We start from the raw sequence: 21,982 nt of genomic DNA, 5'->3' as shown, positions 1-21,982 counted from the left end.
TTTTATAAATAAAATTACTTCCATGGAGTATACTACGATAACCACTGAAATGCCTTCTGCTCAAGTGCAGCGGAAACAGATAAGAAAAATTAAAAAAAAAAAGGAGGGAAAAAGGGGTGCAACACGAGGACTTCCCAGGAGGTCACCCATCCTAGTACTACTCTCGCCCAAGCACGCTTAACTGCGGAGTTCTGATGGGATCCGGTGCATTAGTGCTGGTATGATCGCACCCGTTCATTCACCGTAGCAATTTGTTTACATGCGCAATGCCGCCCAAAAAAAAAAAAAAAACCAGAGCATTCCAAAGCTCGTAAATTCGCAGCCGAGACCCCTATTTCGAGCCTTCTCCTTCCCAAATACCGTTTTTCACCCTCCCGGTATTGTCCGATTCACAAAAGAGTCCGCCGGCTTTAAAAGCCAGGTGAACTCGCAACAAAAAAGCGACAAAATATTTGAGAAATCCGCGCAACACTTGGAAATCAAGAGGCCATCCATGCCGGGCGCGCTTCCGCGGGGACTTCCGACGGGACCCGGTGCAATTTCCGCTTACACGAACGCACCGACGCACGCCTCTTTCGGACAATTCGTTCGTATGCGCATCGACCCGCCTCGACGGGTCCTATCTTTCGAGTGCCCGTAAATTCGAGGTCGGGACCCGGTTGCGAGTTATATTTTTATAAATAAAATTACTTCCATGGAGTATACTACGATAACCACTGAAATGCCTTCTGCTCAAGTGCAGCGGAAACAGATAAGAAAAATTAAAAAAAAAAAGGAGGGAAAAAGGGGTGCAACACGAGGACTTCCCAGGAGGTCACCCATCCTAGTACTACTCTCGCCCAAGCACGCTTAACTGCGGAGTTCTGATGGGATCCGGTGCATTAGTGCTGGTATGATCGCACCCGTTCATTCACCGTAGCAATTTGTTTACATGCGCAATGCCGCCCAAAAAAAAAAAAAAAACCAGAGCATTCCAAAGCTCGTAAATTCGCAGCCGAGACCCCTATTTCGAGCCTTCTCCTTCCCGAATACCGTTTTTCACCCTCCCGGTATTGTCCGATTCACAAAAGAGTCCGCCGGCTTTAAAAGCCAGGTGAACTCGCAACAAAAAAGCGACAAAATATTTGAGAAATCCGCGCAACACTTGGAAATCAAGAGGCCATCCATGCCGGGCGCGCTTCCGCGGGGACTTCCGACGGGACCCGGTGCAATTTCCGCTTACACGAACGCACCGACGCACGCCTCTTTCGGACAATTCGTTCGTATGCGCATCGACCCGCCTCGACGGGTCCTATCTTTCGAGTGCCCGTAAATTCGAGGTCGGGACCCGGTTGCGAGTTATATTTTTATAAATAAAATTACTTCCATGGAGTATACTACGATAACCACTGAAATGCCTTCTGCTCAAGTGCAGCGGAAACAGATAAGAAAAATTAAAAAAAAAAAGGAGGGAAAAAGGGGTGCAACACGAGGACTTCCCAGGAGGTCACCCATCCTAGTACTACTCTCGCCCAAGCACGCTTAACTGCGGAGTTCTGATGGGATCCGGTGCATTAGTGCTGGTATGATCGCACCCGTTCATTCACCGTAGCAATTTGTTTACATGCGCAATGCCGCCCAAAAAAAAAAAAAAAAACCAGAGCATTCCAAAGCTCGTAAATTCGCAGCCGAGACCCCTATTTCGAGCCTTCTCCTTCCCGAATACCGTTTTTCACCCTCCCGGTATTGTCCGATTCACAAAAGAGTCCGCCGGCTTTAAAAGCCAGGTGAACTCGCAACAAAAAAGCGACAAAATATATGAGAAATCCGCGCAACACTTGGAAATCAAGAGGCCATCCATGCCGGGCGCGCTTCCGCGGGGACTTCCGACGGGACCCGGTGCAATTTCCGCTTACACGAACGCACCGACGCACGCCTCTTTCGGACAATTCGTTCGTATGCGCATCGACCCGCCTCGACGGGTCCTATCTTTCGAGTGCCCGTAAATTCGAGGTCGGGACCCGGTTGCGAGTTATATTTTTATAAATAAAATTACTTCCATGGAGTATACTACGATAACCACTGAAATGCCTTCTGCTCAAGTGCAGCGGAAACAGATAAGAAAAATTAAAAAAAAAAAGGAGGGAAAAAGGGGTGCAACACGAGGACTTCCCAGGAGGTCACCCATCCTAGTACTACTCTCGCCCAAGCACGCTTAACTGCGGAGTTCTGATGGGATCCGGTGCATTAGTGCTGGTATGATCGCACCCGTTCATTCACCGTAGCAATTTGTTTACATGCGCAATGCCGCCCAAAAAAAAAAAAAAAACCAGAGCATTCCAAAGCTCGTAAATTCGCAGCCGAGACCCCTATTTCGAGCCTTCTCCTTCCCGAATACCGTTTTTCACCCTCCCGGTATTGTCCGATTCACAAAAGAGTCCGCCGGCTTTAAAAGCCAGGTGAACTCGCAACAAAAAAGCGACAAAATATTTGAGAAATCCGCGCAACACTTGGAAATCAAGAGGCCATCCATGCCGGGCGCGCTTCCGCGGGGACTTCCGACGGGACCCGGTGCAATTTCCGCTTACACGAACGCACCGACGCACGCCTCTTTCGGACAATTCGTTCGTATGCGCATCGACCCGCCTCGACGGGTCCTATCTTTCGAGTGCCCGTAAATTCGAGGTCGGGACCCGGTTGCGAGTTATATTTTTATAAATAAAATTACTTCCATGGAGTATACTACGATAACCACTGAAATGCCTTCTGCTCAAGTGCAGCGGAAACAGATAAGAAAAATTAAAAAAAAAAAGGAGGGAAAAAGGGGTGCAACACGAGGACTTCCCAGGAGGTCACCCATCCTAGTACTACTCTCGCCCAAGCACGCTTAACTGCGGAGTTCTGATGGGATCCGGTGCATTAGTGCTGGTATGATCGCACCCGTTCATTCACCGTAGCAATTTGTTTACATGCGCAATGCCGCCCAAAAAAAAAAAAAAAACCAGAGCATTCCAAAGCTCGTAAATTCGCAGCCGAGACCCCTATTTCGAGCCTTCTCCTTCCCAAATACCGTTTTTCACCCTCCCGGTATTGTCCGATTCACAAAAGAGTCCGCCGGCTTTAAAAGCCAGGTGAACTCGCAACAAAAAAGCGACAAAATATTTGAGAAATCCGCGCAACACTTGGAAATCAAGAGGCCATCCATGCCGGGCGCGCTTCCGCGGGGACTTCCGACGGGACCCGGTGCAATTTCCGCTTACACGAACGCACCGACGCACGCCTCTTTCGGACAATTCGTTCGTATGCGCATCGACCCGCCTCGACGGGTCCTATCTTTCGAGTGCCCGTAAATTCGAGGTCGGGACCCGGTTGCGAGTTATATTTTTATAAATAAAATTACTTCCATGGAGTATACTACGATAACCACTGAAATGCCTTCTGCTCAAGTGCAGCGGAAACAGATAAGAAAAATTAAAAAAAAAAAGGAGGGAAAAAGGGGTGCAACACGAGGACTTCCCAGGAGGTCACCCATCCTAGTACTACTCTCGCCCAAGCACGCTTAACTGCGGAGTTCTGATGGGATCCGGTGCATTAGTGCTGGTATGATCGCACCCGTTCATTCACCGTAGCAATTTGTTTACATGCGCAATGCCGCCCAAAAAAAAAAAAAAAACCAGAGCATTCCAAAGCTCGTAAATTCGCAGCCGAGACCCCTATTTCGAGCCTTCTCCTTCCCGAATACCGTTTTTCACCCTCCCGGTATTGTCCGATTCACAAAAGAGTCCGCCGGCTTTAAAAGCCAGGTGAACTCGCAACAAAAAAGCGACAAAATATATGAGAAATCCGCGCAACACTTGGAAATCAAGAGGCCATCCATGCCGGGCGCGCTTCCGCGGGGACTTCCGACGGGACCCGGTGCAATTTCCGCTTACACGAACGCACCGACGCACGCCTCTTTCGGACAATTCGTTCGTATGCGCATCGACCCGCCTCGACGGGTCCTATCTTTCGAGTGCCCGTAAATTCGAGGTCGGGACCCGGTTGCGAGTTATATTTTTATAAATAAAATTACTTCCATGGAGTATACTACGATAACCACTGAAATGCCTTCTGCTCAAGTGCAGCGGAAACAGATAAGAAAAATTAAAAAAAAAAAGGAGGGAAAAAGGGGTGCAACACGAGGACTTCCCAGGAGGTCACCCATCCTAGTACTACTCTCGCCCAAGCACGCTTAACTGCGGAGTTCTGATGGGATCCGGTGCATTAGTGCTGGTATGATCGCACCCGTTCATTCACCGTAGCAATTTGTTTACATGCGCAATGCCGCCCAAAAAAAAAAAAAAAACCAGAGCATTCCAAAGCTCGTAAATTCGCAGCCGAGACCCCTATTTCGAGCCTTCTCCTTCCCAAATACCGTTTTTCACCCTCCCGGTATTGTCCGATTCACAAAAGAGTCCGCCGGCTTTAAAAGCCAGGTGAACTCGCAACAAAAAAGCGACAAAATATTTGAGAAATCCGCGCAACACTTGGAAATCAAGAGGCCATCCATGCCGGGCGCGCTTCCGCGGGGACTTCCGACGGGACCCGGTGCAATTTCCGCTTACACGAACGCACCGACGCACGCCTCTTTCGGACAATTCGTTCGTATGCGCATCGACCCGCCTCGACGGGTCCTATCTTTCGAGTGCCCGTAAATTCGAGGTCGGGACCCGGTTGCGAGTTATATTTTTATAAATAAAATTACTTCCATGGAGTATACTACGATAACCACTGAAATGCCTTCTGCTCAAGTGCAGCGGAAACAGATAAGAAAAATTAAAAAAAAAAAGGAGGGAAAAAGGGGTGCAACACGAGGACTTCCCAGGAGGTCACCCATCCTAGTACTACTCTCGCCCAAGCACGCTTAACTGCGGAGTTCTGATGGGATCCGGTGCATTAGTGCTGGTATGATCGCACCCGTTCATTCACCGTAGCAATTTGTTTACATGCGCAATGCCGCCCAAAAAAAAAAAAAAAACCAGAGCATTCCAAAGCTCGTAAATTCGCAGCCGAGACCCCTATTTCGAGCCTTCTCCTTCCCGAATACCGTTTTTCACCCTCCCGGTATTGTCCGATTCACAAAAGAGTCCGCCGGCTTTAAAAGCCAGGTGAACTCGCAACAAAAAAGCGACAAAATATATGAGAAATCCGCGCAACACTTGGAAATCAAGAGGCCATCCATGCCGGGCGCGCTTCCGCGGGGACTTCCGACGGGACCCGGTGCAATTTCCGCTTACACGAACGCACCGACGCACGCCTCTTTCGGACAATTCGTTCGTATGCGCATCGACCCGCCTCGACGGGTCCTATCTTTCGAGTGCCCGTAAATTCGAGGTCGGGACCCGGTTGCGAGTTATATTTTTATAAATAAAATTACTTCCATGGAGTATACTACGATAACCACTGAAATGCCTTCTGCTCAAGTGCAGCGGAAACAGATAAGAAAAATTAAAAAAAAAGGAGGGAAAAAGGGGTGCAACACGAGGACTTCCCAGGAGGTCACCCATCCTAGTACTACTCTCGCCCAAGCACGCTTAACTGCGGAGTTCTGATGGGATCCGGTGCATTAGTGCTGGTATGATCGCACCCGTTCATTCACCGTAGCAATTTGTTTACATGCGCAATGCCGCCCAAAAAAAAAAAAAAAACCAGAGCATTCCAAAGCTCGTAAATTCGCAGCCGAGACCCCTATTTCGAGCCTTCTCCTTCCCAAATACCGTTTTTCACCCTCCCGGTATTGTCCGATTCACAAAAGAGTCCGCCGGCTTTAAAAGCCAGGTGAACTCGCAACAAAAAAGCGACAAAATATTTGAGAAATCCGCGCAACACTTGGAAATCAAGAGGCCATCCATGCCGGGCGCGCTTCCGCGGGGACTTCCGACGGGACCCGGTGCAATTTCCGCTTACACGAACGCACCGACGCACGCCTCTTTCGGACAATTCGTTCGTATGCGCATCGACCCGCCTCGACGGGTCCTATCTTTCGAGTGCCCGTAAATTCGAGGTCGGGACCCGGTTGCGAGTTATATTTTTATAAATAAAATTACTTCCATGGAGTATACTACGATAACCACTGAAATGCCTTCTGCTCAAGTGCAGCGGAAACAGATAAGAAAAATTAAAAAAAAAAAGGAGGGAAAAAGGGGTGCAACACGAGGACTTCCCAGGAGGTCACCCATCCTAGTACTACTCTCGCCCAAGCACGCTTAACTGCGGAGTTCTGATGGGATCCGGTGCATTAGTGCTGGTATGATCGCACCCGTTCATTCACCGTAGCAATTTGTTTACATGCGCAATGCCGCCCAAAAAAAAAAAAAAAACCAGAGCATTCCAAAGCTCGTAAATTCGCAGCCGAGACCCCTATTTCGAGCCTTCTCCTTCCCGAATACCGTTTTTCACCCTCCCGGTATTGTCCGATTCACAAAAGAGTCCGCCGGCTTTAAAAGCCAGGTGAACTCGCAACAAAAAAGCGACAAAATATTTGAGAAATCCGCGCAACACTTGGAAATCAAGAGGCCATCCATGCCGGGCGCGCTTCCGCGGGGACTTCCGACGGGACCCGGTGCAATTTCCGCTTACACGAACGCACCGACGCACGCCTCTTTCGGACAATTCGTTCGTATGCGCATCGACCCGCCTCGACGGGTCCTATCTTTCGAGTGCCCGTAAATTCGAGGTCGGGACCCGGTTGCGAGTTATATTTTTATAAATAAAATTACTTCCATGGAGTATACTACGATAACCACTGAAATGCCTTCTGCTCAAGTGCAGCGGAAACAGATAAGAAAAATTAAAAAAAAAAAGGAGGGAAAAAGGGGTGCAACACGAGGACTTCCCAGGAGGTCACCCATCCTAGTACTACTCTCGCCCAAGCACGCTTAACTGCGGAGTTCTGATGGGATCCGGTGCATTAGTGCTGGTATGATCGCACCCGTTCATTCACCGTAGCAATTTGTTTACATGCGCAATGCCGCCCAAAAAAAAAAAAAAAACCAGAGCATTCCAAAGCTCGTAAATTCGCAGCCGAGACCCCTATTTCGAGCCTTCTCCTTCCCGAATACCCTTTTTCACCCTCCCGGTATTGTCCGATTCACAAAAGAGTCCGCCGGCTTTAAAAGCCAGGTGAACTCGCAACAAAAAAGCGACAAAATATTTGAGAAATCCGCGCAACACTTGGAAATCAAGAGGCCATCCATGCCGGGCGCGCTTCCGCGGGGACTTCCGACGGGACCCGGTGCAATTTCCGCTTACACGAACGCACCGACGCACGCCTCTTTCGGACAATTCGTTCGTATGCGCATCGACCCGCCTCGACGGGTCCTATCTTTCGAGTGCCCGTAAATTCGAGGTCGGGACCCGGTTGCGAGTTATATTTTTATAAATAAAATTACTTCCATGGAGTATACTACGATAACCACTGAAATGCCTTCTGCTCAAGTGCAGCGGAAACAGATAAGAAAAATTAAAAAAAAAAAGGAGGGAAAAAGGGGTGCAACACGAGGACTTCCCAGGAGGTCACCCATCCTAGTACTACTCTCGCCCAAGCACGCTTAACTGCGGAGTTCTGATGGGATCCGGTGCATTAGTGCTGGTATGATCGCACCCGTTCATTCACCGTAGCAATTTGTTTACATGCGCAATGCCGCCCAAAAAAAAAAAAAAAACCAGAGCATTCCAAAGCTCGTAAATTCGCAGCCGAGACCCCTATTTCGAGCCTTCTCCTTCCCGAATACCGTTTTTCACCCTCCCGGTATTGTCCGATTCACAAAAGAGTCCGCCGGCTTTAAAAGCCAGGTGAACTCGCAACAAAAAAGCGACAAAATATATGAGAAATCCGCGCAACACTTGGAAATCAAGAGGCCATCCATGCCGGGCGCGCTTCCGCGGGGACTTCCGACGGGACCCGGTGCAATTTCCGCTTACACGAACGCACCGACGCACGCCTCTTTCGGACAATTCGTTCGTATGCGCATCGACCCGCCTCGACGGGTCCTATCTTTCGAGTGCCCGTAAATTCGAGGTCGGGACCCGGTTGCGAGTTATATTTTTATAAATAAAATTACTTCCATGGAGTATACTACGATAACCACTGAAATGCCTTCTGCTCAAGTGCAGCGGAAACAGATAAGAAAAATTAAAAAAAAAAAGGAGGGAAAAAGGGGTGCAACACGAGGACTTCCCAGGAGGTCACCCATCCTAGTACTACTCTCGCCCAAGCACGCTTAACTGCGGAGTTCTGATGGGATCCGGTGCATTAGTGCTGGTATGATCGCACCCGTTCATTCACCGTAGCAATTTGTTTACATGCGCAATGCCGCCCAAAAAAAAAAAAAAAAACCAGAGCATTCCAAAGCTCGTAAATTCGCAGCCGAGACCCCTATTTCGAGCCTTCTCCTTCCCAAATACCGTTTTTCACCCTCCCGGTATTGTCCGATTCACAAAAGAGTCCGCCGGCTTTAAAAGCCAGGTGAACTCGCAACAAAAAAGCGACAAAATATTTGAGAAATCCGCGCAACACTTGGAAATCAAGAGGCCATCCATGCCGGGCGCGCTTCCGCGGGGACTTCCGACGGGACCCGGTGCAATTTCCGCTTACACGAACGCACCGACGCACGCCTCTTTCGGACAATTCGTTCGTATGCGCATCGACCCGCCTCGACGGGTCCTATCTTTCGAGTGCCCGTAAATTCGAGGTCGGGACCCGGTTGCGAGTTATATTTTTATAAATAAAATTACTTCCATGGAGTATACTACGATAACCACTGAAATGCCTTCTGCTCAAGTGCAGCGGAAACAGATAAGAAAAATTAAAAAAAAAAGGAGGGAAAAAGGGGTGCAACACGAGGACTTCCCAGGAGGTCACCCATCCTAGTACTACTCTCGCCCAAGCACGCTTAACTGCGGAGTTCTGATGGGATCCGGTGCATTAGTGCTGGTATGATCGCACCCGTTCATTCACCGTAGCAATTTGTTTACATGCGCAATGCCGCCCAAAAAAAAAAAAAAAACCAGAGCATTCCAAAGCTCGTAAATTCGCAGCCGAGACCCCTATTTCGAGCCTTCTCCTTCCCGAATACCGTTTTTCACCCTCCCGGTATTGTCCGATTCACAAAAGAGTCCGCCGGCTTTAAAAGCCAGGTGAACTCGCAACAAAAAAGCGACAAAATATTTGAGAAATCCGCGCAACACTTGGAAATCAAGAGGCCATCCATGCCGGGCGCGCTTCCGCGGGGACTTCCGACGGGACCCGGTGCAATTTCCGCTTACACGAACGCACCGACGCACGCCTCTTTCGGACAATTCGTTCGTATGCGCATCGACCCGCCTCGACGGGTCCTATCTTTCGAGTGCCCGTAAATTCGAGGTCGGGACCCGGTTGCGAGTTATATTTTTATAAATAAAATTACTTCCATGGAGTATACTACGATAACCACTGAAATGCCTTCTGCTCAAGTGCAGCGGAAACAGATAAGAAAAATTAAAAAAAAAAGGAGGGAAAAAGGGGTGCAACACGAGGACTTCCCAGGAGGTCACCCATCCTAGTACTACTCTCGCCCAAGCACGCTTAACTGCGGAGTTCTGATGGGATCCGGTGCATTAGTGCTGGTATGATCGCACCCGTTCATTCACCGTAGCAATTTGTTTACATGCGCAATGCCGCCCAAAAAAAAAAAAAAACCAGAGCATTCCAAAGCTCGTAAATTCGCAGCCGAGACCCCTATTTCGAGCCTTCTCCTTCCCGAATACCCTTTTTCACCCTCCCGGTATTGTCCGATTCACAAAAGAGTCCGCCGGCTTTAAAAGCCAGGTGAACTCGCAACAAAAAAGCGACAAAATATTTGAGAAATCCGCGCAACACTTGGAAATCAAGAGGCCATCCATGCCGGGCGCGCTTCCGCGGGGACTTCCGACGGGACCCGGTGCAATTTCCGCTTACACGAACGCACCGACGCACGCCTCTTTCGGACAATTCGTTCGTATGCGCATCGACCCGCCTCGACGGGTCCTATCTTTCGAGTGCCCGTAAATTCGAGGTCGGGACCCGGTTGCGAGTTATATTTTTATAAATAAAATTACTTCCATGGAGTATACTACGATAACCACTGAAATGCCTTCTGCTCAAGTGCAGCGGAAACAGATAAGAAAAATTAAAAAAAAAAAGGAGGGAAAAAGGGGTGCAACACGAGGACTTCCCAGGAGGTCACCCATCCTAGTACTACTCTCGCCCAAGCACGCTTAACTGCGGAGTTCTGATGGGATCCGGTGCATTAGTGCTGGTATGATCGCACCCGTTCATTCACCGTAGCAATTTGTTTACATGCGCAATGCCGCCCAAAAAAAAAAAAAAAACCAGAGCATTCCAAAGCTCGTAAATTCGCAGCCGAGACCCCTATTTCGAGCCTTCTCCTTCCCAAATACCGTTTTTCACCCTCCCGGTATTGTCCGATTCACAAAAGAGTCCGCCGGCTTTAAAAGCCAGGTGAACTCGCAACAAAAAAGCGACAAAATATTTGAGAAATCCGCGCAACACTTGGAAATCAAGAGGCCATCCATGCCGGGCGCGCTTCCGCGGGGACTTCCGACGGGACCCGGTGCAATTTCCGCTTACACGAACGCACCGACGCACGCCTCTTTCGGACAATTCGTTCGTATGCGCATCGACCCGCCTCGACGGGTCCTATCTTTCGAGTGCCCGTAAATTCGAGGTCGGGACCCGGTTGCGAGTTATATTTTTATAAATAAAATTACTTCCATGGAGTATACTACGATAACCACTGAAATGCCTTCTGCTCAAGTGCAGCGGAAACAGATAAGAAAAATTAAAAAAAAAAGGAGGGAAAAAGGGGTGCAACACGAGGACTTCCCAGGAGGTCACCCATCCTAGTACTACTCTCGCCCAAGCACGCTTAACTGCGGAGTTCTGATGGGATCCGGTGCATTAGTGCTGGTATGATCGCACCCGTTCATTCACCGTAGCAATTTGTTTACATGCGCAATGCCGCCCAAAAAAAAAAAAAAACCAGAGCATTCCAAAGCTCGTAAATTCGCAGCCGAGACCCCTATTTCGAGCCTTCTCCTTCCCGAATACCGTTTTTCACCCTCCCGGTATTGTCCGATTCACAAAAGAGTCCGCCGGCTTTAAAAGCCAGGTGAACTCGCAACAAAAAAGCGACAAAATATTTGAGAAATCCGCGCAACACTTGGAAATCAAGAGGCCATCCATGCCGGGCGCGCTTCCGCGGGGACTTCCGACGGGACCCGGTGCAATTTCCGCTTACACGAACGCACCGACGCACGCCTCTTTCGGACAATTCGTTCGTATGCGCATCGACCCGCCTCGACGGGTCCTATCTTTCGAGTGCCCGTAAATTCGAGGTCGGGACCCGGTTGCGAGTTATATTTTTATAAATAAAATTACTTCCATGGAGTATACTACGATAACCACTGAAATGCCTTCTGCTCAAGTGCAGCGGAAACAGATAAGAAAAATTAAAAAAAAAAGGAGGGAAAAAGGGGTGCAACACGAGGACTTCCCAGGAGGTCACCCATCCTAGTACTACTCTCGCCCAAGCACGCTTAACTGCGGAGTTCTGATGGGATCCGGTGCATTAGTGCTGGTATGATCGCACCCGTTCATTCACCGTAGCAATTTGTTTACATGCGCAATGCCGCCCAAAAAAAAAAAAAAAACCAGAGCATTCCAAAGCTCGTAAATTCGCAGCCGAGACCCCTATTTCGAGCCTTCTCCTTCCCGAATACCGTTTTTCACCCTCCCGGTATTGTCCGATTCACAAAAGAGTCCGCCGGCTTTAAAAGCCAGGTGAACTCGCAACAAAAAAGCGACAAAATATTTGAGAAATCCGCGCAACACTTGGAAATCAAGAGGCCATCCATGCCGGGCGCGCTTCCGCGGGGACTTCCGACGGGACCCGGTGCAATTTCCGCTTACACGAACGCACCGACGCACGCCTCTTTCGGACAATTCGTTCGTATGCGCATCGACCCGCCTCGACGGGTCCTATCTTTCGAGTGCCCGTAAATTCGAGGTCGGGACCCGGTTGCGAGTTATATTTTTATAAATAAAATTACTTCCATGGAGTATACTACGATAACCACTGAAATGCCTTCTGCTCAAGTGCAGCGGAAACAGATAAGAAAAATTAAAAAAAAAAAGGAGGGAAAAAGGGGTGCAACACGAGGACTTCCCAGGAGGTCACCCATCCTAGTACTACTCTCGCCCAAGCACGCTTAACTGCGGAGTTCTGATGGGATCCGGTGCATTAGTGCTGGTATGATCGCACCCGTTCATTCACCGTAGCAATTTGTTTACATGCGCAATGCCGCCCAAAAAAAAAAAAAAAAACCAGAGCATTCCAAAGCTCGTAAATTCGCAGCCGAGACCCCTATTTCGAGCCTTCTCCTTCCCGAATACCGTTTTTCACCCTCCCGGTATTGTCCGATTCACAAAAGAGTCCGCCGGCTTTAAAAGCCAGGTGAACTCGCAACAAAAAAGCGACAAAATATTTGAGAAATCCGCGCAACACTTGGAAATCAAGAGGCCATCCATGCCGGGCGCGCTTCCGCGGGGACTTCCGACGGGACCCGGTGCAATTTCCGCTTACACGAACGCACCGACGCACGCCTCTTTCGGACAATTCGTTCGTATGCGCATCGACCCGCCTCGACGGGTCCTATCTTTCGAGTGCCCGTAAATTCGAGGTCGGGACCCGGTTGCGAGTTATATTTTTATAAATAAAATTACTTCCATGGAGTATACTACGATAACCACTGAAATGCCTTCTGCTCAAGTGCAGCGGAAACAGATAAGAAAAATTAAAAAAAAAAAGGAGGGAAAAAGGGGTGCAACACGAGGACTTCCCAGGAGGTCACCCATCCTAGTACTACTCTCGCCCAAGCACGCTTAACTGCGGAGTTCTGATGGGATCCGGTGCATTAGTGCTGGTATGATCGCACCCGTTCATTCACCGTAGCAATTTGTTTACATGCGCAATGCCGCCCAAAAAAAAAAAAAAAACCAGAGCATTCCAAAGCTCGTAAATTCGCAGCCGAGACCCCTATTTCGAGCCTTCTCCTTCCCGAATACCGTTTTTCACCCTCCCGGTATTGTCCGATTCACAAAAGAGTCCGCCGGCTTTAAAAGCCAGGTGAACTCGCAACAAAAAAGCGACAAAATATATGAGAAATCCGCGCAACACTTGGAAATCAAGAGGCCATCCATGCCGGGCGCGCTTCCGCGGGGACTTCCGACGGGACCCGGTGCAATTTCCGCTTACACGAACGCACCGACGCACGCCTCTTTCGGACAATTCGTTCGTATGCGCATCGACCCGCCTCGACGGGTCCTATCTTTCGAGTGCCCGTAAATTCGAGGTCGGGACCCGGTTGCGAGTTATATTTTTATAAATAAAATTACTTCCATGGAGTATACTACGATAACCACTGAAATGCCTTCTGCTCAAGTGCAGCGGAAACAGATAAGAAAAATTAAAAAAAAAAAGGAGGGAAAAAGGGGTGCAACACGAGGACTTCCCAGGAGGTCACCCATCCTAGTACTACTCTCGCCCAAGCACGCTTAACTGCGGAGTTCTGATGGGATCCGGTGCATTAGTGCTGGTATGATCGCACCCGTTCATTCACCGTAGCAATTTGTTTACATGCGCAATGCCGCCCAAAAAAAAAAAAAAAACCAGAGCATTCCAAAGCTCGTAAATTCGCAGCCGAGACCCCTATTTCGAGCCTTCTCCTTCCCAAATACCGTTTTTCACCCTCCCGGTATTGTCCGATTCACAAAAGAGTCCGCCGGCTTTAAAAGCCAGGTGAACTCGCAACAAAAAAGCGACAAAATATTTGAGAAATCCGCGCAACACTTGGAAATCAAGAGGCCATCCATGCCGGGCGCGCTTCCGCGGGGACTTCCGACGGGACCCGGTGCAATTTCCGCTTACACGAACGCACCGACGCACGCCTCTTTCGGACAATTCGTTCGTATGCGCATCGACCCGCCTCGACGGGTCCTATCTTTCGAGTGCCCGTAAATTCGAGGTCGGGACCCGGTTGCGAGTTATATTTTTATAAATAAAATTACTTCCATGGAGTATACTACGATAACCACTGAAATGCCTTCTGCTCAAGTGCAGCGGAAACAGATAAGAAAAATTAAAAAAAAAAAGGAGGGAAAAAGGGGTGCAACACGAGGACTTCCCAGGAGGTCACCCATCCTAGTACTACTCTCGCCCAAGCACGCTTAACTGCGGAGTTCTGATGGGATCCGGTGCATTAGTGCTGGTATGATCGCACCCGTTCATTCACCGTAGCAATTTGTTTACATGCGCAATGCCGCCCAAAAAAAAAAAAAAAACCAGAGCATTCCAAAGCTCGTAAATTCGCAGCCGAGACCCCTATTTCGAGCCTTCTCCTTCCCGAATACCGTTTTTCACCCTCCCGGTATTGTCCGATTCACAAAAGAGTCCGCCGGCTTTAAAAGCCAGGTGAACTCGCAACAAAAAAGCGACAAAATATTTGAGAAATCCGCGCAACACTTGGAAATCAAGAGGCCATCCATGCCGGGCGCGCTTCCGCGGGGACTTCCGACGGGACCCGGTGCAATTTCCGCTTACACGAACGCACCGACGCACGCCTCTTTCGGACAATTCGTTCGTATGCGCATCGACCCGCCTCGACGGGTCCTATCTTTCGAGTGCCCGTAAATTCGAGGTCGGGACCCGGTTGCGAGTTATATTTTTATAAATAAAATTACTTCCATGGAGTATACTACGATAACCACTGAAATGCCTTCTGCTCAAGTGCAGCGGAAACAGATAAGAAAAATTAAAAAAAAAAAGGAGGGAAAAAGGGGTGCAACACGAGGACTTCCCAGGAGGTCACCCATCCTAGTACTACTCTCGCCCAAGCACGCTTAACTGCGGAGTTCTGATGGGATCCGGTGCATTAGTGCTGGTATGATCGCACCCGTTCATTCACCGTAGCAATTTGTTTACATGCGCAATGCCGCCCAAAAAAAAAAAAAAAACCAGAGCATTCCAAAGCTCGTAAATTCGCAGCCGAGACCCCTATTTCGAGCCTTCTCCTTCCCGAATACCGTTTTTCACCCTCCCGGTATTGTCCGATTCACAAAAGAGTCCGCCGGCTTTAAAAGCCAGGTGAACTCGCAACAAAAAAGCGACAAAATATTTGAGAAATCCGCGCAACACTTGGAAATCAAGAGGCCATCCATGCCGGGCGCGCTTCCGCGGGGACTTCCGACGGGACCCGGTGCAATTTCCGCTTACACGAACGCACCGACGCACGCCTCTTTCGGACAATTCGTTCGTATGCGCATCGACCCGCCTCGACGGGTCCTATCTTTCGAGTGCCCGTAAATTCGAGGTCGGGACCCGGTTGCGAGTTATATTTTTATAAATAAAATTACTTCCATGGAGTATACTACGATAACCACTGAAATGCCTTCTGCTCAAGTGCAGCGGAAACAGATAAGAAAAATTAAAAAAAAAAAGGAGGGAAAAAGGGGTGCAACACGAGGACTTCCCAGGAGGTCACCCATCCTAGTACTACTCTCGCCCAAGCACGCTTAACTGCGGAGTTCTGATGGGATCCGGTGCATTAGTGCTGGTATGATCGCACCCGTTCATTCACCGTAGCAATTTGTTTACATGCGCAATGCCGCCCAAAAAAAAAAAAAAAACCAGAGCATTCCAAAGCTCGTAAATTCGCAGCCGAGACCCCTATTTCGAGCCTTCTCCTTCCCAAATACCGTTTTTCACCCTCCCGGTATTGTCCGATTCACAAAAGAGTCCGCCGGCTTTAAAAGCCAGGTGAACTCGCAACAAAAAAGCGACAAAATATTTGAGAAATCCGCGCAACACTTGGAAATCAAGAGGCCATCCATGCCGGGCGCGCTTCCGCGGGGACTTCCGACGGGACCCGGTGCAATTTCCGCTTACACGAACGCACCGACGCACGCCTCTTTCGGACAATTCGTTCGTATGCGCATCGACCCGCCTCGACGGGTCCTATCTTTCGAGTGCCCGTAAATTCGAGGTCGGGACCCGGTTGCGAGTTATATTTTTATAAATAAAATTACTTCCATGGAGTATACTACGATAACCACTGAAATGCCTTCTGCTCAAGTGCAGCGGAAACAGATAAGAAAAATTAAAAAAAAAAAGGAGGGAAAAAGGGGTGCAACACGAGGACTTCCCAGGAGGTCACCCATCCTAGTACTACTCTCGCCCAAGCACGCTTAACTGCGGAGTTCTGATGGGATCCGGTGCATTAGTGCTGGTATGATCGCACCCGTTCATTCACCGTAGCAATTTGTTTACATGCGCAATGCCGCCCAAAAAAAAAAAAAAAACCAGAGCATTCCAAAGCTCGTAAATTCGCAGCCGAGACCCCTATTTCGAGCCTTCTCCTTCCCGAATACCGTTTTTCACCCTCCCGGTATTGTCCGATTCACAAAAGAGTCCGCCGGCTTTAAAAGCCAGGTGAACTCGCAACAAAAAAGCGACAAAATATTTGAGAAATCCGCGCAACACTTGGAAATCAAGAGGCCATCCATGCCGGGCGCGCTTCCGCGGGGACTTCCGACGGGACCCGGTGCAATTTCCGCTTACACGAACGCACCGACGCACGCCTCTTTCGGACAATTCGTTCGTATGCGCATCGACCCGCCTCGACGGGTCCTATCTTTCGAGTGCCCGTAAATTCGAGGTCGGGACCCGGTTGCGAGTTATATTTTTATAAATAAAATTACTTCCATGGAGTATACTACGATAACCACTGAAATGCCTTCTGCTCAAGTGCAGCGGAAACAGATAAGAAAAATTAAAAAAAAAAAGGAGGGAAAAAGGGGTGCAACACGAGGACTTCCCAGGAGGTCACCCATCCTAGTACTACTCTCGCCCAAGCACGCTTAACTGCGGAGTTCTGATGGGATCCGGTGCATTAGTGCTGGTATGATCGCACCCGTTCATTCACCGTAGCAATTTGTTTACATGCGCAATGCCGCCCAAAAAAAAAAAAAAAACCAGAGCATTCCAAAGCTCGTAAATTCGCAGCCGAGACCCCTATTTCGAGCCTTCTCCTTCCCGAATACCGTTTTTCACCCTCCCGGTATTGTCCGATTCACAAAAGAGTCCGCCGGCTTTAAAAGCCAGGTGAACTCGCAACAAAAAAGCGACAAAATATTTGAGAAATCCGCGCAACACTTGGAAATCAAGAGGCCATCCATGCCGGGCGCGCTTCCGCGGGGACTTCCGACGGGACCCGGTGCAATTTCCGCTTACACGAACGCACCGACGCACGCCTCTTTCGGACAATTCGTTCGTATGCGCATCGACCCGCCTCGACGGGTCCTATCTTTCGAGTGCCCGTAAATTCGAGGTCGGGACCCGGTTGCGAGTTATATTTTTATAAATAAAATTACTTCCATGGAGTATACTACGATAACCACTGAAATGCCTTCTGCTCAAGTGCAGCGGAAACAGATAAGAAAAATTAAAAAAAAAAAGGAGGGAAAAAGGGGTGCAACACGAGGACTTCCCAGGAGGTCACCCATCCTAGTACTACTCTCGCCCAAGCACGCTTAACTGCGGAGTTCTGATGGGATCCGGTGCATTAGTGCTGGTATGATCGCACCCGTTCATTCACCGTAGCAATTTGTTTACATGCGCAATGCCGCCCAAAAAAAAAAAAAAAACCAGAGCATTCCAAAGCTCGTAAATTCGCAGCCGAGACCCCTATTTCGAGCCTTCTCCTTCCCGAATACCGTTTTTCACCCTCCCGGTATTGTCCGATTCACAAAAGAGTCCGCCGGCTTTAAAAGCCAGGTGAACTCGCAACAAAAAAGCGACAAAATATTTGAGAAATCCGCGCAACACTTGGAAATCAAGAGGCCATCCATGCCGGGCGCGCTTCCGCGGGGACTTCCGACGGGACCCGGTGCAATTTCCGCTTACACGAACGCACCGACGCACGCCTCTTTCGGACAATTCGTTCGTATGCGCATCGACCCGCCTCGACGGGTCCTATCTTTCGAGTGCCCGTAAATTCGAGGTCGGGACCCGGTTGCGAGTTATATTTTTATAAATAAAATTACTTCCATGGAGTATACTACGATAACCACTGAAATGCCTTCTGCTCAAGTGCAGCGGAAACAGATAAGAAAAATTAAAAAAAAAAAGGAGGGAAAAAGGGGTGCAACACGAGGACTTCCCAGGAGGTCACCCATCCTAGTACTACTCTCGCCCAAGCACGCTTAACTGCGGAGTTCTGATGGGATCCGGTGCATTAGTGCTGGTATGATCGCACCCGTTCATTCACCGTAGCAATTTGTTTACATGCGCAATGCCGCCCAAAAAAAAAAAAAAAACCAGAGCATTCCAAAGCTCGTAAATTCGCAGCCGAGACCCCTATTTCGAGCCTTCTCCTTCCCGAATACCGTTTTTCACCCTCCCGGTATTGTCCGATTCACAAAAGAGTCCGCCGGCTTTAAAAGCCAGGTGAACTCGCAACAAAAAAGCGACAAAATATTTGAGAAATCCGCGCAACACTTGGAAATCAAGAGGCCATCCATGCCGGGCGCGCTTCCGCGGGGACTTCCGACGGGACCCGGTGCAATTTCCGCTTACACGAACGCACCGACGCTGCCTCTTTCGGACAATTCGTTCGTATGCGCATCGACCCGCCTCGACGGGTCCTATCTTTCGAGTGCCCGTAAATTCGAGGTCGGGACCCGGTTGCGAGTTATATTTTTATAAATAAAATTACTTCCATGGAGTATACTACGATAACCACTGAAATGCCTTCTGCTCAAGTGCAGCGGAAACAGATAAGAAAAATTAAAAAAAAAAAGGAGGGAAAAAGGGGTGCAACACGAGGACTTCCCAGGAGGTCACCCATCCTAGTACTACTCTCGCCCAAGCACGCTTAACTGCGGAGTTCTGATGGGATCCGGTGCATTAGTGCTGGTATGATCGCACCCGTTCATTCACCGTAGCAATTTGTTTACATGCGCAATGCCGCCCAAAAAAAAAAAAAAAACCAGAGCATTCCAAAGCTCGTAAATTCGTTCGTATGCGCATCGACCCGCCTCGACGGGTCCTATCTTTCGAGTGCCCGTAAATTCGAGGTCGGGACCCGGTTGCGAGTTATATTTTTATAAATAAAATTACTTCCATGGAGTATACTACGATAACCACTGAAATGCCTTCTGCTCAAGTGCAGCGGAAACAGATAAGAAAAATTAAAAAAAAAAAGGAGGGAAAAAGGGGTGCAACACGAGGACTTCCCAGGAGGTCACCCATCCTAGTACTACTCTCGCCCAAGCACGCTTAACTGCGGAGTTCTGATGGGATCCGGTGCATTAGTGCTGGTATGATCGCACCCGTTCATTCACCGTAGCAATTTGTTTACATGCGCAATGCCGCCCAAAAAAAAAAAAAAAACCAGAGCATTCCAAAGCTCGTAAATTCGCAGCCGAGACCCCTATTTCGAGCCTTCTCCTTCCCGAATACCGTTTTTCACCCTCCCGGTATTGTCCGATTCACAAAAGAGTCCGCCGGCTTTAAAAGCCAGGTGAACTCGCAACAAAAAAGCGACAAAATATATGAGAAATCCGCGCAACACTTGGAAATCAAGAGGCCATCCATGCCGGGCGCGCTTCCGCGGGGACTTCCGACGGGACCCGGTGCAATTTCCGCTTACACGAACGCACCGACGCACGCCTCTTTCGGACAATTCGTTCGTATGCGCATCGACCCGCCTCGACGGGTCCTATCTTTCGAGTGCCCGTAAATTCGAGGTCGGGACCCGGTTGCGAGTTATATTTTTATAAATAAAATTACTTCCATGGAGTATACTACGATAACCACTGAAATGCCTTCTGCTCAAGTGCAGCGGAAACAGATAAGAAAAATTAAAAAAAAAAAGGAGGGAAAAAGGGGTGCAACACGAGGACTTCCCAGGAGGTCACCCATCCTAGTACTACTCTCGCCCAAGCACGCTTAACTGCGGAGTTCTGATGGGATCCGGTGCATTAGTGCTGGTATGATCGCACCCGTTCATTCACCGTAGCAATTTGTTTACATGCGCAATGCCGCCCAAAAAAAAAAAAAAAACCAGAGCATTCCAAAGCTCGTAAATTCGCAGCCGAGACCCCTATTTCGAGCCTTCTCCTTCCCAAATACCGTTTTTCACCCTCCCGGTATTGTCCGATTCACAAAAGAGTCCGCCGGCTTTAAAAGCCAGGTGAACTCGCAACAAAAAAGCGACAAAATATTTGAGAAATCCGCGCAACACTTGGAAATCAAGAGGCCATCCATGCCGGGCGCGCTTCCGCGGGGACTTCCGACGGGACCCGGTGCAATTTCCGCTTACACGAACGCACCGACGCACGCCTCTTTCGGACAATTCGTTCGTATGCGCATCGACCCGCCTCGACGGGTCCTATCTTTCGAGTGCCCGTAAATTCGAGGTCGGGACCCGGTTGCGAGTTATATTTTTATAAATAAAATTACTTCCATGGAGTATACTACGATAACCACTGAAATGCCTTCTGCTCAAGTGCAGCGGAAACAGATAAGAAAAATTAAAAAAAAAAAGGAGGGAAAAAGGGGTGCAACACGAGGACTTCCCAGGAGGTCACCCATCCTAGTACTACTCTCGCCCAAGCACGCTTAACTGCGGAGTTCTGATGGGATCCGGTGCATTAGTGCTGGTATGATCGCACCCGTTCATTCACCGTAGCAATTTGTTTACATGCGCAATGCCGCCCAAAAAAAAAAAAAAAAAAAAACCAGAGCATTCCAAAGCTCGTAAATTCGCAGCCGAGACCCCTATTTCGAGCCTTCTCCTTCCCAAATACCGTTTTTCACCCTCCCGGTATTGTCCGATTCACAAAAGAGTCCGCCGGCTTTAAAAGCCAGGTGAACTCGCAACAAAAAAGCGACAAAATATTTGAGAAATCCGCGCAACACTTGGAAATCAAGAGGCCATCCATGCCGGGCGCGCTTCCGCGGGGACTTCCGACGGGACCCGGTGCAATTTCCGCTTACACGAACGCACCGACGCACGCCTCTTTCGGACAATTCGTTCGTATGCGCATCGACCCGCCTCGACGGGTCCTATCTTTCGAGTGCCCGTAAATTCGAGGTCGGGACCCGGTTGCGAGTTATATTTTTATAAATAAAATTACTTCCATGGAGTATACTACGATAACCACTGAAATGCCTTCTGCTCAAGTGCAGCGGAAACAGATAAGAAAAATTAAAAAAAAAAAGGAGGGAAAAAGGGGTGCAACACGAGGACTTCCCAGGAGGTCACCCATCCTAGTACTACTCTCGCCCAAGCACGCTTAACTGCGGAGTTCTGATGGGATCCGGTGCATTAGTGCTGGTATGATCGCACCCGTTCATTCACCGTAGCAATTTGTTTACATGCGCAATGCCGCCCAAAAAAAAAAAAAAAAAAAAACCAGAGCATTCCAAAGCTCGTAAATTCGCAGCCGAGACCCCTATTTCGAGCCTTCTCCTTCCCAAATACCGTTTTTCACCCTCCCGGTATTGTCCGATTCACAAAAGAGTCCGCCGGCTTTAAAAGCCAGGTGAACTCGCAACAAAAAAGCGACAAAATATTTGAGAAATCCGCGCAACACTTGGAAATCAAGAGGCCATCCATGCCGGGCGCGCTTCCGCGGGGACTTCCGACGGGACCCGGTGCAATTTCCGCTTACACGAACGCACCGACGCACGCCTCTTTCGGACAATTCGTTCGTATGCGCATCGACCCGCCTCGACGGGTCCTATCTTTCGAGTGCCCGTAAATTCGAGGTCGGGACCCGGTTGCGAGTTATATTTTTATAAATAAAATTACTTCCATGGAGTATACTACGATAACCACTGAAATGCCTTCTGCTCAAGTGCAG

The 21,982-nt window shown here is 49.1% G+C and overlaps 33 non-coding genes across 33 annotated transcripts; all 33 read right to left on the bottom strand.

The window, feature by feature from the left end:
• Positions 1-113: 113 nt before the first annotated feature.
• LOC130819691 (5S ribosomal RNA) lies at positions 114-232 on the bottom strand. The gene has a single exon (XR_009044728.1). It is a non-coding gene; the product is annotated as a 5S ribosomal RNA (ribosomal RNA).
• A 553-nt stretch (positions 233-785) lies between these two features.
• On the bottom strand, positions 786-904 carry LOC130819689 (5S ribosomal RNA). Its single transcript, XR_009044726.1, has one exon. It is a non-coding gene; the product is annotated as a 5S ribosomal RNA (ribosomal RNA).
• A 553-nt stretch (positions 905-1,457) lies between these two features.
• On the bottom strand, positions 1,458-1,576 carry LOC130819688 (5S ribosomal RNA). Its single transcript, XR_009044725.1, has one exon. It is a non-coding gene; the product is annotated as a 5S ribosomal RNA (ribosomal RNA).
• Positions 1,577-2,130: 554 nt separating this feature from the next.
• On the bottom strand, positions 2,131-2,249 carry LOC130819687 (5S ribosomal RNA). The gene has a single exon (XR_009044724.1). It is a non-coding gene; the product is annotated as a 5S ribosomal RNA (ribosomal RNA).
• A 553-nt stretch (positions 2,250-2,802) lies between these two features.
• Positions 2,803-2,921, bottom strand: LOC130819686 (5S ribosomal RNA). Its single transcript, XR_009044723.1, has one exon. It is a non-coding gene; the product is annotated as a 5S ribosomal RNA (ribosomal RNA).
• A 553-nt stretch (positions 2,922-3,474) lies between these two features.
• LOC130819684 (5S ribosomal RNA) lies at positions 3,475-3,593 on the bottom strand. The gene has a single exon (XR_009044722.1). It is a non-coding gene; the product is annotated as a 5S ribosomal RNA (ribosomal RNA).
• A 553-nt stretch (positions 3,594-4,146) lies between these two features.
• On the bottom strand, positions 4,147-4,265 carry LOC130819682 (5S ribosomal RNA). The gene has a single exon (XR_009044720.1). It is a non-coding gene; the product is annotated as a 5S ribosomal RNA (ribosomal RNA).
• A 553-nt stretch (positions 4,266-4,818) lies between these two features.
• LOC130819681 (5S ribosomal RNA) lies at positions 4,819-4,937 on the bottom strand. Its single transcript, XR_009044719.1, has one exon. It is a non-coding gene; the product is annotated as a 5S ribosomal RNA (ribosomal RNA).
• A 551-nt stretch (positions 4,938-5,488) lies between these two features.
• Positions 5,489-5,607, bottom strand: LOC130819680 (5S ribosomal RNA). Its single transcript, XR_009044718.1, has one exon. It is a non-coding gene; the product is annotated as a 5S ribosomal RNA (ribosomal RNA).
• A 553-nt stretch (positions 5,608-6,160) lies between these two features.
• Positions 6,161-6,279, bottom strand: LOC130819679 (5S ribosomal RNA). The gene has a single exon (XR_009044717.1). It is a non-coding gene; the product is annotated as a 5S ribosomal RNA (ribosomal RNA).
• Positions 6,280-6,832: 553 nt separating this feature from the next.
• LOC130819678 (5S ribosomal RNA) lies at positions 6,833-6,951 on the bottom strand. Its single transcript, XR_009044716.1, has one exon. It is a non-coding gene; the product is annotated as a 5S ribosomal RNA (ribosomal RNA).
• Positions 6,952-7,504: 553 nt separating this feature from the next.
• Positions 7,505-7,623, bottom strand: LOC130819676 (5S ribosomal RNA). The gene has a single exon (XR_009044714.1). It is a non-coding gene; the product is annotated as a 5S ribosomal RNA (ribosomal RNA).
• Positions 7,624-8,176: 553 nt separating this feature from the next.
• Positions 8,177-8,295, bottom strand: LOC130819675 (5S ribosomal RNA). Its single transcript, XR_009044713.1, has one exon. It is a non-coding gene; the product is annotated as a 5S ribosomal RNA (ribosomal RNA).
• Positions 8,296-8,848: 553 nt separating this feature from the next.
• On the bottom strand, positions 8,849-8,967 carry LOC130819674 (5S ribosomal RNA). Its single transcript, XR_009044712.1, has one exon. It is a non-coding gene; the product is annotated as a 5S ribosomal RNA (ribosomal RNA).
• Positions 8,968-9,519: 552 nt separating this feature from the next.
• Positions 9,520-9,638, bottom strand: LOC130819673 (5S ribosomal RNA). Its single transcript, XR_009044711.1, has one exon. It is a non-coding gene; the product is annotated as a 5S ribosomal RNA (ribosomal RNA).
• A 552-nt stretch (positions 9,639-10,190) lies between these two features.
• On the bottom strand, positions 10,191-10,309 carry LOC130819672 (5S ribosomal RNA). The gene has a single exon (XR_009044710.1). It is a non-coding gene; the product is annotated as a 5S ribosomal RNA (ribosomal RNA).
• Positions 10,310-10,861: 552 nt separating this feature from the next.
• On the bottom strand, positions 10,862-10,980 carry LOC130819671 (5S ribosomal RNA). Its single transcript, XR_009044709.1, has one exon. It is a non-coding gene; the product is annotated as a 5S ribosomal RNA (ribosomal RNA).
• Positions 10,981-11,531: 551 nt separating this feature from the next.
• Positions 11,532-11,650, bottom strand: LOC130819670 (5S ribosomal RNA). Its single transcript, XR_009044708.1, has one exon. It is a non-coding gene; the product is annotated as a 5S ribosomal RNA (ribosomal RNA).
• A 553-nt stretch (positions 11,651-12,203) lies between these two features.
• Positions 12,204-12,322, bottom strand: LOC130819669 (5S ribosomal RNA). The gene has a single exon (XR_009044707.1). It is a non-coding gene; the product is annotated as a 5S ribosomal RNA (ribosomal RNA).
• Positions 12,323-12,876: 554 nt separating this feature from the next.
• Positions 12,877-12,995, bottom strand: LOC130819668 (5S ribosomal RNA). The gene has a single exon (XR_009044706.1). It is a non-coding gene; the product is annotated as a 5S ribosomal RNA (ribosomal RNA).
• Positions 12,996-13,548: 553 nt separating this feature from the next.
• Positions 13,549-13,667, bottom strand: LOC130819667 (5S ribosomal RNA). Its single transcript, XR_009044705.1, has one exon. It is a non-coding gene; the product is annotated as a 5S ribosomal RNA (ribosomal RNA).
• A 553-nt stretch (positions 13,668-14,220) lies between these two features.
• LOC130819665 (5S ribosomal RNA) lies at positions 14,221-14,339 on the bottom strand. Its single transcript, XR_009044703.1, has one exon. It is a non-coding gene; the product is annotated as a 5S ribosomal RNA (ribosomal RNA).
• Positions 14,340-14,892: 553 nt separating this feature from the next.
• On the bottom strand, positions 14,893-15,011 carry LOC130819664 (5S ribosomal RNA). Its single transcript, XR_009044702.1, has one exon. It is a non-coding gene; the product is annotated as a 5S ribosomal RNA (ribosomal RNA).
• A 553-nt stretch (positions 15,012-15,564) lies between these two features.
• Positions 15,565-15,683, bottom strand: LOC130819663 (5S ribosomal RNA). The gene has a single exon (XR_009044701.1). It is a non-coding gene; the product is annotated as a 5S ribosomal RNA (ribosomal RNA).
• A 553-nt stretch (positions 15,684-16,236) lies between these two features.
• Positions 16,237-16,355, bottom strand: LOC130819662 (5S ribosomal RNA). Its single transcript, XR_009044700.1, has one exon. It is a non-coding gene; the product is annotated as a 5S ribosomal RNA (ribosomal RNA).
• A 553-nt stretch (positions 16,356-16,908) lies between these two features.
• On the bottom strand, positions 16,909-17,027 carry LOC130819661 (5S ribosomal RNA). Its single transcript, XR_009044699.1, has one exon. It is a non-coding gene; the product is annotated as a 5S ribosomal RNA (ribosomal RNA).
• A 553-nt stretch (positions 17,028-17,580) lies between these two features.
• Positions 17,581-17,699, bottom strand: LOC130819660 (5S ribosomal RNA). The gene has a single exon (XR_009044698.1). It is a non-coding gene; the product is annotated as a 5S ribosomal RNA (ribosomal RNA).
• A 553-nt stretch (positions 17,700-18,252) lies between these two features.
• Positions 18,253-18,371, bottom strand: LOC130819659 (5S ribosomal RNA). The gene has a single exon (XR_009044697.1). It is a non-coding gene; the product is annotated as a 5S ribosomal RNA (ribosomal RNA).
• Positions 18,372-18,923: 552 nt separating this feature from the next.
• On the bottom strand, positions 18,924-19,042 carry LOC130819658 (5S ribosomal RNA). The gene has a single exon (XR_009044696.1). It is a non-coding gene; the product is annotated as a 5S ribosomal RNA (ribosomal RNA).
• A 285-nt stretch (positions 19,043-19,327) lies between these two features.
• Positions 19,328-19,446, bottom strand: LOC130819657 (5S ribosomal RNA). The gene has a single exon (XR_009044695.1). It is a non-coding gene; the product is annotated as a 5S ribosomal RNA (ribosomal RNA).
• A 553-nt stretch (positions 19,447-19,999) lies between these two features.
• LOC130819656 (5S ribosomal RNA) lies at positions 20,000-20,118 on the bottom strand. The gene has a single exon (XR_009044694.1). It is a non-coding gene; the product is annotated as a 5S ribosomal RNA (ribosomal RNA).
• A 553-nt stretch (positions 20,119-20,671) lies between these two features.
• LOC130819654 (5S ribosomal RNA) lies at positions 20,672-20,790 on the bottom strand. The gene has a single exon (XR_009044692.1). It is a non-coding gene; the product is annotated as a 5S ribosomal RNA (ribosomal RNA).
• Positions 20,791-21,348: 558 nt separating this feature from the next.
• Positions 21,349-21,467, bottom strand: LOC130819653 (5S ribosomal RNA). Its single transcript, XR_009044691.1, has one exon. It is a non-coding gene; the product is annotated as a 5S ribosomal RNA (ribosomal RNA).
• Positions 21,468-21,982: the final 515 nt, after the last annotated feature.

This window comes from Amaranthus tricolor, chromosome 7, assembly GCF_026212465.1.
Source record: "Amaranthus tricolor cultivar Red isolate AtriRed21 chromosome 7, ASM2621246v1, whole genome shotgun sequence".
Lineage (NCBI taxonomy): Eukaryota > Viridiplantae > Streptophyta > Magnoliopsida > Caryophyllales > Amaranthaceae > Amaranthus > Amaranthus tricolor.
Note: the sequence above shows the minus strand (reverse complement) of the source record. Positions and strands in the feature narration are given on the sequence as shown.